Genomic DNA, 13316 nt, shown 5'->3' on the forward strand with positions numbered 1-13316 from the left:
AAGTGGTTTCCCTCTTAAATAATACTATATTGGGCCTCATCACTGGGAAAAAGAGGAGTTTAATGAACACAAGACACATTATTTTCACTTAAGCCCTTAGGGGTCCACAGTCACAGCCCCGTGACTGAATCACATGATATATTCAACATGTCCTAACATTGGAAGTCCGTCAAGTAGACCACTGGAAATAATTGCATTCAAAAGTGTGGACTTGAAACACTCTCCCACTTTTTATTTGATGTTGATAGAGCAAACACAACTGGAGATATGATGGTTTGAACTCAGAGCAAGCACATGAATTAAAGTATGAAAATGAGGTGGGGGGTGGGTGTTATATTTCTGACCATATCCTCGTCATTTTTTGTCCTTTTTCAAAATGTAAAAAAGTGGTTGAATCTGCGGATTCTAATCCACAGACTGCATTAGTATTACAGGTAAAGGTGAGAAGGACCCCCACCTGAACTGGATGTAGAATTCGGGAGGACCGGGGGGCAGAGAAAAAAACCTATGTACAGATCTGCTTTTATGTCAAATATTTGAGTATAGACTTCATTTATTACAATTTTTATTTTATATACCTAAAATTTGTAACCAATATTCACTTTAAAGTCTTTGAAAAGGTTCATTAAGCATCTTTATATTGTTTATGCAATAAATTATGTACACTTTTCAAATCAGATTTTATATTTTTTGTTTGTTTTTTGTCTTTTTATGTTGATATAGTTGGTTAAAGTGAAAAAATAATAGACAGATGAGATAGATGAAGTTGTGCTGAAAAAAAGATACCAAACATGGGTATAGTAAACATTTCTGTATATAGTATATAAAGGCAAAATCAAAAGTACTCAAAAACAAAATAGGCTCAGACCCCTAAGGGTTAAAGGGAAACTCTGAAGTGGTTTTCCTTTTAAATAATACTATACTGGGCCTCATCACTGGGAAAAAGAGGAGTTTAATGAACACAAGACACATGTTATTTTCACTTTTAATATCACATAAATCAGAAATATTATGTTTTTTTGTTGAACCTCTTATCAGACGTCTCAGGCTACTGCAGGACTCCACAGACCTCGACTTCCAGAGTCGGCCGACGCTCTGGGGAAGCAGGGGAAGGCGGCCATCTTGGATCTGTACATCCCTCCTCCACCTGCAGCGCCGTATGCTCCACTGTGAGTCAACACCGACAAGCAAGTTAACGAGAAAACTGGTTACATGGCTACAGTCTGTGTAGTTGCATAATCACAAAACACTGTAATATAAAGGTCTAGTGTGTGATATTCAGTGTAACTTTTCATGTTTTAGCCTTCATTTGATCAGTAATCTGTGTATTTTTGTAGAAAACCAAACATAGATTCAGACTTATTTTACCTATGAAGTGCATTTTCCTGCAACTTCTGAAAATGGTCATAAAATTTCCTGGAAATTAGGGATGCACCGATACCGATACCAGTATTGGGTCCGATGCTCAGCGTGTGTACTCGTACTTGTACTCATAAAAGTACTCTGATACAACTGCACTGATACCACTTACGGCAGTGTGACATTCCCAGTTCAGTGCAGCAGGAGTGCCGCGGAGGAATAACGTCAGCAGTGTGGAGATTTTATAAAATAAATGACGGTGACAAAAGTTACGTTACAGACACAGACAGATACGGACGCAGCGTTCTGTCCCTCCTCTGCGTACATTCCATTTGTTTTCCAAGCGCTCGCGGATGCGTACCCAGACGGAGAATACCAGCGGGAACCGTGGAGGTAGAGCAGGGGTCACCAATCCTGGTCCTCGAGGGCCGGTATCCTGCATGTTTTAGATATTTCCCTCTTCCCGCACACCTGACAATCGTTATCAGGCTTCTGCAGAGCTTGATGATAGGCTTATGGTTTGAATCAGGTGTAGGTGGAAGAGGGATACATCTGAAACAAGCAGGATACCAGCCCTCGAGGACCAGGATTGGTGACCCCTGAGGTAGAGGATCTGTTCAAAGAGTGACTGTGAGTTACTGAAAAACTACTGACACATTTAGGACAACTGCCCTCATCAATATCAATATTAGTATCACATTAGTGTTTCCTCTGTCGTCTCCATGTTTATTATTACTGACTTTCTTCTTCTACTTCTTAAAAAAACTTTCCTCTTCTTCATGGTATTTGTCCAGTATGGTTAATTCAGAGCGGCGCCCCCTGGTGGATTAATTGAGAAAGGCTCAATCCAACACATTAAATGTCAGTAGCTGCACTTTGTTCCAGTCAGACTAATGACAACGACAGTAAAGCACATTTGCAAAAGGAACTAAGAACTGGAATGGATTATTAAGTACTCGTATTGGTACTCAGTATCGGCAAGTACTCAAATGTAAGTGCTTGCATATATATATATATATATATATATATATACTAGTCAACATTTGCTAGGGATCAGTTTTATATTTGCACAATAATTGATGTTGTATAACATTTTGGGTGACTTCATATATTATGTGTGTACTTTGGCTAGTCATGTAAAGAAAAATGGACCAAAAGGTAAAAAAACCATAAATTTTTATTGCACTTTCAGGCAAAAGGGTGATACAACCCTAGAAATTAGAGTTCACAACAATTACTCTTCCAATTTTGTTTTCACTGAAACCACTCAGAATGTTCTGAAACACATACGGTGTGATGTCAATAATGTGTGTGGCCACCATCCGCATCCGCAGGCTGTACTCCACTGGGAAAATAAACTGTCAAGTTTCCAGAATTACACCCCCGAATATATCAAAGTTATAGTCCTGATCCCTAGCAAATGTTGACTAGTGTGTGTGTGTGTGTATGTGTGTATATATATATATATATATATATATATATATACACATACACACACACACACACACACAGGGTGGGGAAGCAAAATTTACAATATTTTGAGGCAGGGATTGAAAGACAGTGTATGACCAATTAGTTTATTGAAAGTCATGAGAATTTATTTGCCACAAGAAAATGGACATAATAGAAAATGTTTTTATTCTATGTGTCCTCCTTCTTTCTCAATAACTGCCTTCACATGCTTCCTGAAACTTGTGCAAGTGTTCCTCAAATATTGGGGTGACAACTTCTCCCATTCTTCTTTAATAGTATCTTCCAGACTTTCTGGTAATAGTTTTGCTCATAGTCATTCTCTTCTTTCCATTATAAACAGTCTTTATGGACACTCCAACTATTTTTGAAATCTCCTTTGGTGTGACGAGTGCATTCAGCAAATCACACACTCTTTGACGTTTGCTTTCCTGATTACTCATATGGGCAAAAGTTTGTGAAAAGGTATGGATAATAGTGTTAGGTATGATTATGACATCAGTATATGTTTGGGTTCAAAACAACTGATGTAGTGCCTGCTGAGAAAAAACAACTAAATGTTCATTGTAAATTTTGCTTCCCCACCCTGTATATGCATTTCTTTATTTTCTGACCACTCCCAGCCTGTGTTTTGTTTTATTATTTTGTTTTATGTGTGTATTTAAAAAAGAAAAAAAATAATAAACACATTTATATAAAAAAAAAAAACAGTTAAGTACTTGAACTGGAAATAAGTGGCATTGGTGCATCTGTACTGGAAATGTATGAAAACTAATCTAATGTGTGATAACGAGGCTCTTCTTTTCTCGTACGTACCAGCTGAGGTGTCTGATATATGTTGTTTGGTGAAAATAAAGCCAGAGCTTTGCCAGTGTTGGACGTTTGGGTCGTATGTCTGTTTTTTAATCAGATTCATTCTTTTTCTTTTCTGCAGTGAAGGAAACGTGGCATCGCCTGTGAAAACCAGGCCCAAGTCTCCAAACTCGTGTCTGGACGAAGACGTGAGGAGACGTTTCCCTGTTACCGACGGCAACCCTCCTCCTGAACCCGTCCAGCCAATCCCAGTCCGCCTTCGACAGCGATCATCTGCACGATGTCAGTTCATGATCAGGACGCTTACGACAAAGATATTTCAAATTTTATAGAGTTGTTTTTTTTAGGTTTTATTTATTATATTGATTTTTTGAGGTTATAGGAGTTAAATGTTAAAGTAAAGAAGCTGGCTCAAACCCAGACTTTTCAGAGCCTTTAACGTAGTAGAGGTTCACTGTCTGCTGTCGTTTTTATTTCCTCTGTGGTGTTCTACCCTCAGAGGTGGCTCATACGCAGGTGTTTTTTTTTTGCCTCCTCAGGTAAACCTCGTCCCGTCTCCATGCCGGTGGAGTCGTGTTCTCGCGACTTGCCATCCAGACTCGGAGCTCAGGGACGGAAAGGTGAGACTCACACGTCGATCTGAAGCCGCTTTGAATTTTTAACGGGTGGATCATTAACCTGAACGCAGCCTGGAAGACTGGACACGCAGACGTGAGCGCGATAACAGCCCCTTAATGCCTTTAAACACATTCAGAGCCAACAATAGAATCAGCTTCCACTAAAACACGGAGCTGATTCATGTTCTCTAATGTTCTCCGTTCATTCAACAAAGAAACCTCTCACATGGGACTGATAAGACATTTTAGACTTTTAGACGGTGGTTAATGTCGGAGTTAGTGTTTAATTAATAAGATAACACTCGATTTTCTGTTATGAGCATGGCTCGGCGATAAAACCATAACTATATTTATCCTGCGTGATAGTTTTCTTTTGTCTTGAGGTTTTATTTTCTTCATATCTCAATGACAACACCTAAAAGGTTTTCAAGTTTACCACCATAAGTAATTTATGTCATTACTGTTAAGAGCTCAGGTTGTGCTCATACTGTCATTTCAGTTACATACAAATACATTTTTCTCTCCATTCAACCTTTCCTGATTTATCACCATTTATTATAATTTTATAATTGATTGACGTTTTTATTTCGAATAAGAATGTCAAAACAGAAGAAAATAAATAAGTAAAACACTTAAACATAAGACATAAAATACATATTCGAACAAGGAGTGAGAAGAAGTACAACTTATAAACTCCCACCCCTTCTCCTTATATAATTAATAACAATATTAACCTTCCTAGTCTAAGCAGATCTATACTGTATACTATAATATGATTGATACTTATTATTAAATAATTTGGTTTCGGGCTTTATATTATGAACAAATATAATATGATTTACATAACCACACACACACATCTATACATACACATACTTGTACATCTTTATAACACCCAGTGATATCCAACACCTCCCCCATCCTTGTACCTCTGAAAAATTGTGTCTTTGTACCTCCTTTTATCATAAATGGTGATAATATATATTTTCTTTATATTTTCTATTTTTAATAAAGTAAAAAAAAATTACATTTTTCAGTCAAAATCAGATATTTTCTTGTATTTAATTTACTGATCATGTAGATGTTCATAAAAACTCACAGTAAATTCAAAGGTTATTACATCAAAACAGAAAACCGACAAAAAAAAAGACTTTTTCAGCTAAATTTATTATTAACTGAACATAAAAACAAATGTCTCCATCCATTGTCATTTGTCAGACTACGCAGGTTTTACAGCTATATTTATTTAACATCATTACTGTGCATTAAAAAAAACAAAAAACATAATTTAGGTGGAAAATTTGTAGCCACAGCAGATATTTTATATTTATAAAACAGGTAAAACATACATTAACCAAACGTTTAACTTTCCCTGAGTGATTTATCTCGACTTATTACTTTATTATTTGCTTTGTTCATGGAAAAGCAAAAATTCTCCTATATTTAATTCACTGATCATGTAGATGTTCATAAAAGCTCAGAGGAAATTCCAAAGGTATTATATAAAAACTGAGAAAAATGGAAGAAAAAGTGACTTCTAGTGGTGTGAGGTCTGGTGAACTGGACAAACAGGTGATTGAATGGATTCTGTTGAATACCCCCCACGTTCACCAGACCTCACACCACTAGACCTTTTTTTTATGAGGAAACCTAAAAGACAAAGTCTACGCTATGAGACCTGCAACAGTCGCTGAATTAAGAGCAGCCGTTGAACTTGAATGCATGCAAATACCAAGGGAACTGTTTGGTGACGTGTGCGAGTCTGTTGCTTGGCGTTGTCAGAGTCTGGACCAGAACAGACGTCAGTTTGAGAACAGGCGGAACAGACAAAACGATAAAAGGATGTTTGGAAATTCGATTACATTTTGAAAATTAAATGAATTTTCATAAACACCTACTTTACAATTATTTAAAGTGTGTATACATTTTTTTTGGGACACCCTCGTTACGTCCTGGCGTAGGGGTTTACCCAGACGTACATAATGCGCTGTCTTTGTCCCCTCCCAACTCCCAAGCACAAACGCCAGTCCAAAACTAAAGTTCAAATATTTATTATTAAACAACTAAAGGAGGGTTAGGGGAGGGCTCGGCTAAAACAACAAACAAAAAGTCTTCTTCAGAGTTATAACTAAACTTCCCATCCAAAAATAAATGCAAGAAGGAAAATACATTAAACTTAACCTAACTCCTTAAACGAAAAACAGGGGAAAATGTGAAAACAAGAGCCGCCCTCCCCTACCAGAAAATTAGGACTGTTTGATTAAAAAAAAAAAAAAAAAAAAAAAAGGCCCTATTTACAACTATTTACAATCTAACGCAGACACAAAGGCACACATGACGACTGACGACCAAAGCCCACACAGGACCCACAGTTGGGAGCTGGCAGGAAGCAAAGAAGAAGAAGAACTGGAGGATCCAAGGCCATTTTTAAAGGGGGCGGGTAATCTTGCTCCACCAATCAGCTTCCTGCATAAAACAAAAAGACAAGACAAACACAGCAGCACCCTAAAGGCGGCCATACACTGTGCGATTATTTCGATCGTTGCACGCAGCTCCATCTCAAACTGTGCGAATCAGTCGTACAGTCAGGCTCACGATTCATGTTCTCACACTGCACGGACCGACGCTCGTATGCGACCTGACTGCTCACACTGTAGGACCATACACCACAGGACGCACGACACGTTTGAGTGTTGTATCCAGAAATACAACATTAAAATACCAAGGAATCCGTAAAAGTGCATAGATGATTGTGTATTGGCGTGAGTCATGAAATGGTAGTGCTAAACAAAAACCAACGAGCTGCTTTGGTAATATGTGCCATTATCTGCGGGGAATTGAAAAAGAAGAAAAGACAACGATGTGTTCGGTGCAGGCATTGGTTGTCCAGACGTGGACAGTATGGGCTGTCATCCTACAGCAAAGAGAACTAGAGGTAAGCTGCAACAGCTACTGCACTAGGACAGCAGCCAGCTACTGTTAGCTTGTACGCTACTGTACGCGTCTGTGTTCACGCATGCACAGTGTGAGAATCTGAGGCACATCGGTTCGTGGCACTGCTTTGACAGTACGATACACTCACGAGGAGCAAGCAGGATTTCAAACAGCTCTGTTTTCCTTGCGAACACACGATTGCTGGTCGTGAGGTGGTCGTGAGGTGCTAATCGCTTCTCTTTACCCCATGTACACTGCACGAAGCACGACACACGATTAGAGGCACATCTGGCCCGATCCCAGAAAGAGTCGCACGAGTGAGAAATCGTCTCTAAACTCGCACAGTGTAAGGCCGCCTTTACAGGTCTGGGGGGGAGAATACAACACGACAAAAAAAATATATATATAAACTAGGGATGCACTGATCCGATACCAGTATCAGGCATCAGCTCTGATACTCAGTGTGTGTACTTGTATTTGTACTCATAAAAGTAATCCGATACAAATGCACCGATACCACTTACAGCCATGTGACATTCACAGTTCCGTGCAGCAGGTACGCAGCAGTGGAATAACGTGTGGGGAGTGTGAAGAGTGTGGAGATTTTTCAAAATAAATGACGGTGATAAAAGTAACGCTGACTGCAAGTAATGTTAAAGACAGACAGATACAGACGCAGCGTTCTGTCCGTCCTCTGCGTACATTCCATCAGTTTTCCAGGTGCTGGTTGATGTGTACCCAGATGGAGAATACCACTGGGATCCGTGGAGGTAGAGGATCTGTTCAAAGAGCCACTGTGTGAGTTAGAGAAAAACTACTGACACATTTAGGACAACTACCCAGGGCTGGGCTCTGTCCTACTTATAATACTATGGAGGTACGGAGCGGTGCGGACCGCCGCCAGCGGAAGTGAAAACCAAACTTATGGCTCATTTCTCTTTTCTCTTCCTGCTGAAGCTAAACTTTTAAACCTTACCAGTGAAAACGCTGCAATATTAGTATCACATTAGTGTTACCTCTGTCATCTCCTTGTATTTTATTAATGACTTTCTTCTTTACAAAACTTTCCTCTTCTTCGTGGTAGTTGTTCAGTATGGTTAATTCAGAGCAGCGCCCCCTGGTGGATTAATTGACAAACGCTCATTCCAACACATTAAATGTCAGCAGCAGCACTTTGTTCCAGTCAGACTAATGACAACGACAATAAAGCACATTTACAAAAGGAACTAACAACTGGAATGGGATTATTGAGTACTCGTATCAGTACTCGGTATCGGCAAGTACTCAGATGCAAGTACTCATACTCAGTCTGACCCAGGGTCATACCACCCTGTATATATACACACATGCAGCCGTTCGACAAATGTAGGAACACTCGGTGAAATCACATGTTTTTTCCTGTGCCCAGCTCATGGCGTCCTGCACCGATACCTGAGTAACGAGCGGATCAGCACCATCCTGGAGGAGGCGCCCTGTTACCCCCTACCGTACCGAGGACACCCGTCGGCCCGCGGCGTCGACCACATCCGAGGCAGCCAGTGCTTCATCAACGCAGACCTACACAGCAGCGCCACCATCCCCTACCAGGAGCCCACGTCCAAGAAGTCCAACAAGGCCTCCTCCTCCTCCTCCTCCTCCTCTGCTGTGAGTCCTCCCCAGGCCACGAGCAAACAGTCGACGTCACTGTTTGGAGGTTTTTTGGCTCGACTCAGGCTCCTGAGCCACTGACGAGGTAAAATCTGATTAAATGTGGTTAGATCTGGTTGTTTCATTTCTAAACACAATGTAGTTTGCAAAATAAAACATTCCAATCAAACAAATACACAATGTAAAGCATACTTACAAATACTAAAAAAAAAAAGCCTAAAAAGATAAATATCCTCAAAAAAAAACTGAGAAGAAGGTTTTTTTTTTTTTTTTTTTTTTTTTTTTAAACAATTTTGTAAAATTGTATTTTTTGACAGACAAAAAATTTCCACAAAAAAACATTTCATGCAAAGAAAATATTTCTTCAAAAGACAAAATATTCTACAAAATATGCTGTTACTAATTTTGGGGGGTTGTGGGATTTGAAATATGGTTTTGTCTACGAAGGATGTATTTTCTTATTTTTCATGGCTTTATTTTTATTCATTTATTCCTTTTTATTTCAGAAATTGTGTATTTGTCTGATAGATATATTTTGTATTTGCAAAACAAATCGCTCATTCAATTGCATTTTGTTTCTTTAAAACCAGTTTGTAGATGAATCAGTGCATTAATTAAAACAGTTTTTCAGGAAATGATCCCCTTATTTGTCGTACTTGAGTGTTGATACAGATTCTAAAAGTTAAATACAGTAGATTTAATAAGACAAATGACCATAAAATCTTCAACTATTAACATTCAAAGATGATGAAAACCTCAATGTTTTCTTCTTTAAATATTATTTTAGATTATTGTGCATTTATGTACATTTATGACATTTAAAATATGGTCAGATTTTATACAGATGTTTTTATTAATACTGAGTTTTATCAGCCTTGAGTGCTTACAAAAGTACTGTATGTTTAGATGTTTTTATATATTGAACATTTCTGAAGCTTCAGGTTTATTATGAGTATGGACTGTTTCAAAGTAACAGCAGCAGCATCATGATTAGAAATGAATCATTATACTAGGAATATTTTTATCCTTCAAAATGAAAAACTTGCAAAAATTTAGAAGTGTTTTATTATGTATCAGGTTTTTCACCACAAGAAATTTAAGGTTTTTGTGCATTTCTTAAATTCTATTTTTGTTTATTCAAAATTCTGTGAAAGCTGCTTGAACATTTCACGGTAAGTTTCTGATCTAAAACATTTTAGGTGTTGTTTCCTGCTGCGGAAAATAAAAACCCTTCTTTGATGTGTTTTTTAAGTGGGGCTCCTCAGGGAACTGTTGCGGATCCTCTGACGGTTTTAATCTCTCCTTGTTTTCAGTGTTTCTGCTTCAGTGCCTTTTATTGTATTATCTGAAAACAAACACCATGCAGAAAAACACCAGGATGTAACTGAAACTGTACATATCACAGAGAACGTCACTGGATTAAAGAATACTTTTTTATGAAACATAAAATTGTATCTTCATACGTATGTGTCACTTTTCACACTTTGCTTATGTAGATCTGATTTAATCCCAGATGGACAGTCGCGGAAAAATGATTAGACCACCAAAAGTCTTCAAAAATAATAGTTCTGCAATCCAGTCCTCACTCCTGTGTGTATCATGTGACTAAAACAGACAGAAAAGAAAACATGGAATGTCTAAAAGCACTGTTTTTGTCAGTACAATGACATAGATACTGATGGAAGAACTGAAGTGATTTTGGTTATTATCAAGAAAACATGTTAAATGGATAGATATCAGCTCTGAAATTCAACTACTATGAGCTGTTTTTGTTGTCATTGTTATATTTGTCCAAACAAATGGACCTTTAGTTGGAGCAGGCATTAAAATGAACAAGAAACTGTTCAAAACAAGGGTGGTCTAATCATTTTTTCCACGACTGTATGTGTGATACCTCTGTAAGGATTCTGACAAATACTCAAATAAAGAGAGTTATTTTCAAACACACAGCTCATTGTCTTTTACCTCTGTTCTGTTTTTTGTCATCTCTGGAGGCTGTGGTTTTCTTGGCACATTTGAGGGGAACAGGTTTATTAAGACAATCAGAAAGTAGAAACTGGATTAAATGGTCGATTCTACACTGAACAAAAATATAAACGCACCACTTTTGTTTTTGCTCCCATTTTTCATGAGCTGAACTCAAAGATCTAAAACTTTTTCTGTGTACACACAAGGTTTATTTCTCTCAAATATTGTTCACAAATCTGTCTAAATTTGTGTTAGTGAACACTTCTTCTTTGCTGAGATAATCCATCCACCTCACAGGTGTGGCATATCAAGATGCTGATTAGACAGCAGGATTTTTGCACAGGTGTGACTTAGGCTGGCCACAATAAAAGGCCACTCTAAAATGTGCAGTTTTATCACACAGCACAATACCACAGATGTCACAAGTTTTGAGGGAATATGCACTGGTCATGCTGACTTCAGGAATCTCCAGCAGAGCTTTTGCCTGTGAACTGAATGTTCATTTCTCTACCATAAGCCATCTCCAAAGCTGTTTCAGAGAATTCATGAAGAAGACTGTGCGAGGAAAATGGTGGTCACACCAAATACTGACTGGTTTTCTGACCCCCCTGGACCACCCAATACAGTAAAAGTGCACATTTTAGAGTGGCCTTTTATTGTGGCCAGCCTAAGTCACACCTGTGCAATAATCCTGCTGTCTAATCAGCATCTTGATATGCCACACCTGTGAGGTGGATGGATTATCTCAGCAAAGGACAAAGGAGAAGTGCTCACTAACACAGATTTAGACAAATTTATGAACAATATTTGAGAGAAATAGGCCTTTTGTGTTTGTAGAAAAAGTTTTAGATCTTTGAGTTCAGCTCATGAAAAATGGGAGCAAAAACAAAAGTGGTGCGTTTATATTTTTGTTCAGTATATATTCTATGTCTTTTAATCTATTCTTGTATTTTACTCTGTTATTTTGGTTTTTTATTTGTCTTTCTGTACAGCACATTGGCCCTCTGTAGTATTTTTAAGGAGCTTTACAAGTAAAGTTGGATTGGATTCTCAGGAGCTCCAAACTAAGGAGCAGTTGTATGTTGCATCAATAATAATCGGAGCTGGAGCAGCTCCAGGGGTACAACGGTTCTCAGTCTGTATGGGAGGCTGCAGGCTGGGGTAGCAGGACAGACCCACCTCATGATGGTCCAGCAGCCACACTGGCCAGTGCCATGACAGTCAGGGTGTGTGACATGCGCAGAAGGAGTGGGCGTTTTTTTGTTTTTTTTTTGACCATAACATTTTTAATTTTCAGTTTACATTAACAATCTAAATGGAACAAAAAGAGACAATAGAGTATATATCAATGTCAGTGGGAGTGATTTATACTCAGGGGCCTGAAACATCACTAAATATCCCAAAAGGGTGGCTAAGTTATCAACACTGACTTGTACAGCTAGGCAGACAGACCACAGACCATGTGTTTTTCTGACTGTGACCGAGAAAATCATTTCATTTCATTTAGAGAAAAATGTGTGTGTTATAGAAATTAAGTCCCTTTTCAAAAGTTGCTAAAAGTTTCCAAATAAAGTTTAGAAGAGGTCAAATTTGTTGCAAGGTGCTTTTGGACAAAAAAAGTTGCTAGGGTAGCCTGAAAAGTTGTGTTAATCTAGCAACATAAGTGCTAAATTGGCCAAATGATGCACATGACCTCCTTCTGTGATAGTTTCCAGGTCACATGAGGAGGACTGAGGATGAGAAAAAGTACTAATTAAACTGATGTCTGATATAATTCAGATGTTCTGGTTCTGTTTATGTGTGATAGTATTTCCAGTTGAATATGTTTAAATTGAACAGGCAGTAAGTGGTGTTTTTCTTTAACTGACTGTCTCACCTTTGGCTGCAGTTACAATGACAAGGTGGGAAAATGGTCAAAACATTTTCCTTTACATATACATATATATATATATATATATATATATATATATATATATATATATATATATATATATTTATTTATTTAAACTTTCACTCACTTGGGGATACAATAAAACTAGAAACATTTTGACACACTTTTCATATGATAAAGACACCTTACATTAAAAAGGAAAAAGGATATCAGAGCCAATGTTAAATTATGAATACTGATAAGTTATTGATATTCTTCAAGGACAGGCTGAAACTAATTATTACTCCCTTTGATTAAGTTTGACAGTCATTATCATTTTAACCATTATGTTTCCAATAAACATTTTAGGGCAATTGACGCACAAGAAAAACAGTCGTTTCAAAGTTGTCATTGTGTCACAGTCATTAAATACAGTAATACAGCAATGTCTTTAATCATCATTTTCTTCTGAGGAAAGATGCTGCATTTTGTTGTTTCCGGAGTGGGCGGATGGGTGGAGCTTTCTTACAATGTTACGTCACCGCAATTGCGCGCGCAATTTAGTGGTTCTGAAACTGAGAGGATTGGAATTGAGAGCACACAGAAAACAGGAGGGACATGTCTTCTTGTGCTGTAGG

General features: G+C 38.0%; 1 pseudogene; it reads left to right on the top strand.

Annotated features, from left to right (window-relative positions):
* Positions 1 to 9085, top strand: part of LOC115415630 (connector enhancer of kinase suppressor of ras 3-like) — a 64097-nt pseudogene extending 55012 nt beyond the window's left edge.
* The last annotated feature ends 4231 nt before the right edge of the window (positions 9086 to 13316 follow it).

The sequence above is a fragment of the Sphaeramia orbicularis genome, chromosome 24 (assembly GCF_902148855.1).
Source record: "Sphaeramia orbicularis chromosome 24, fSphaOr1.1, whole genome shotgun sequence".
Taxonomy (NCBI): domain Eukaryota; kingdom Metazoa; phylum Chordata; class Actinopteri; order Kurtiformes; family Apogonidae; genus Sphaeramia; species Sphaeramia orbicularis.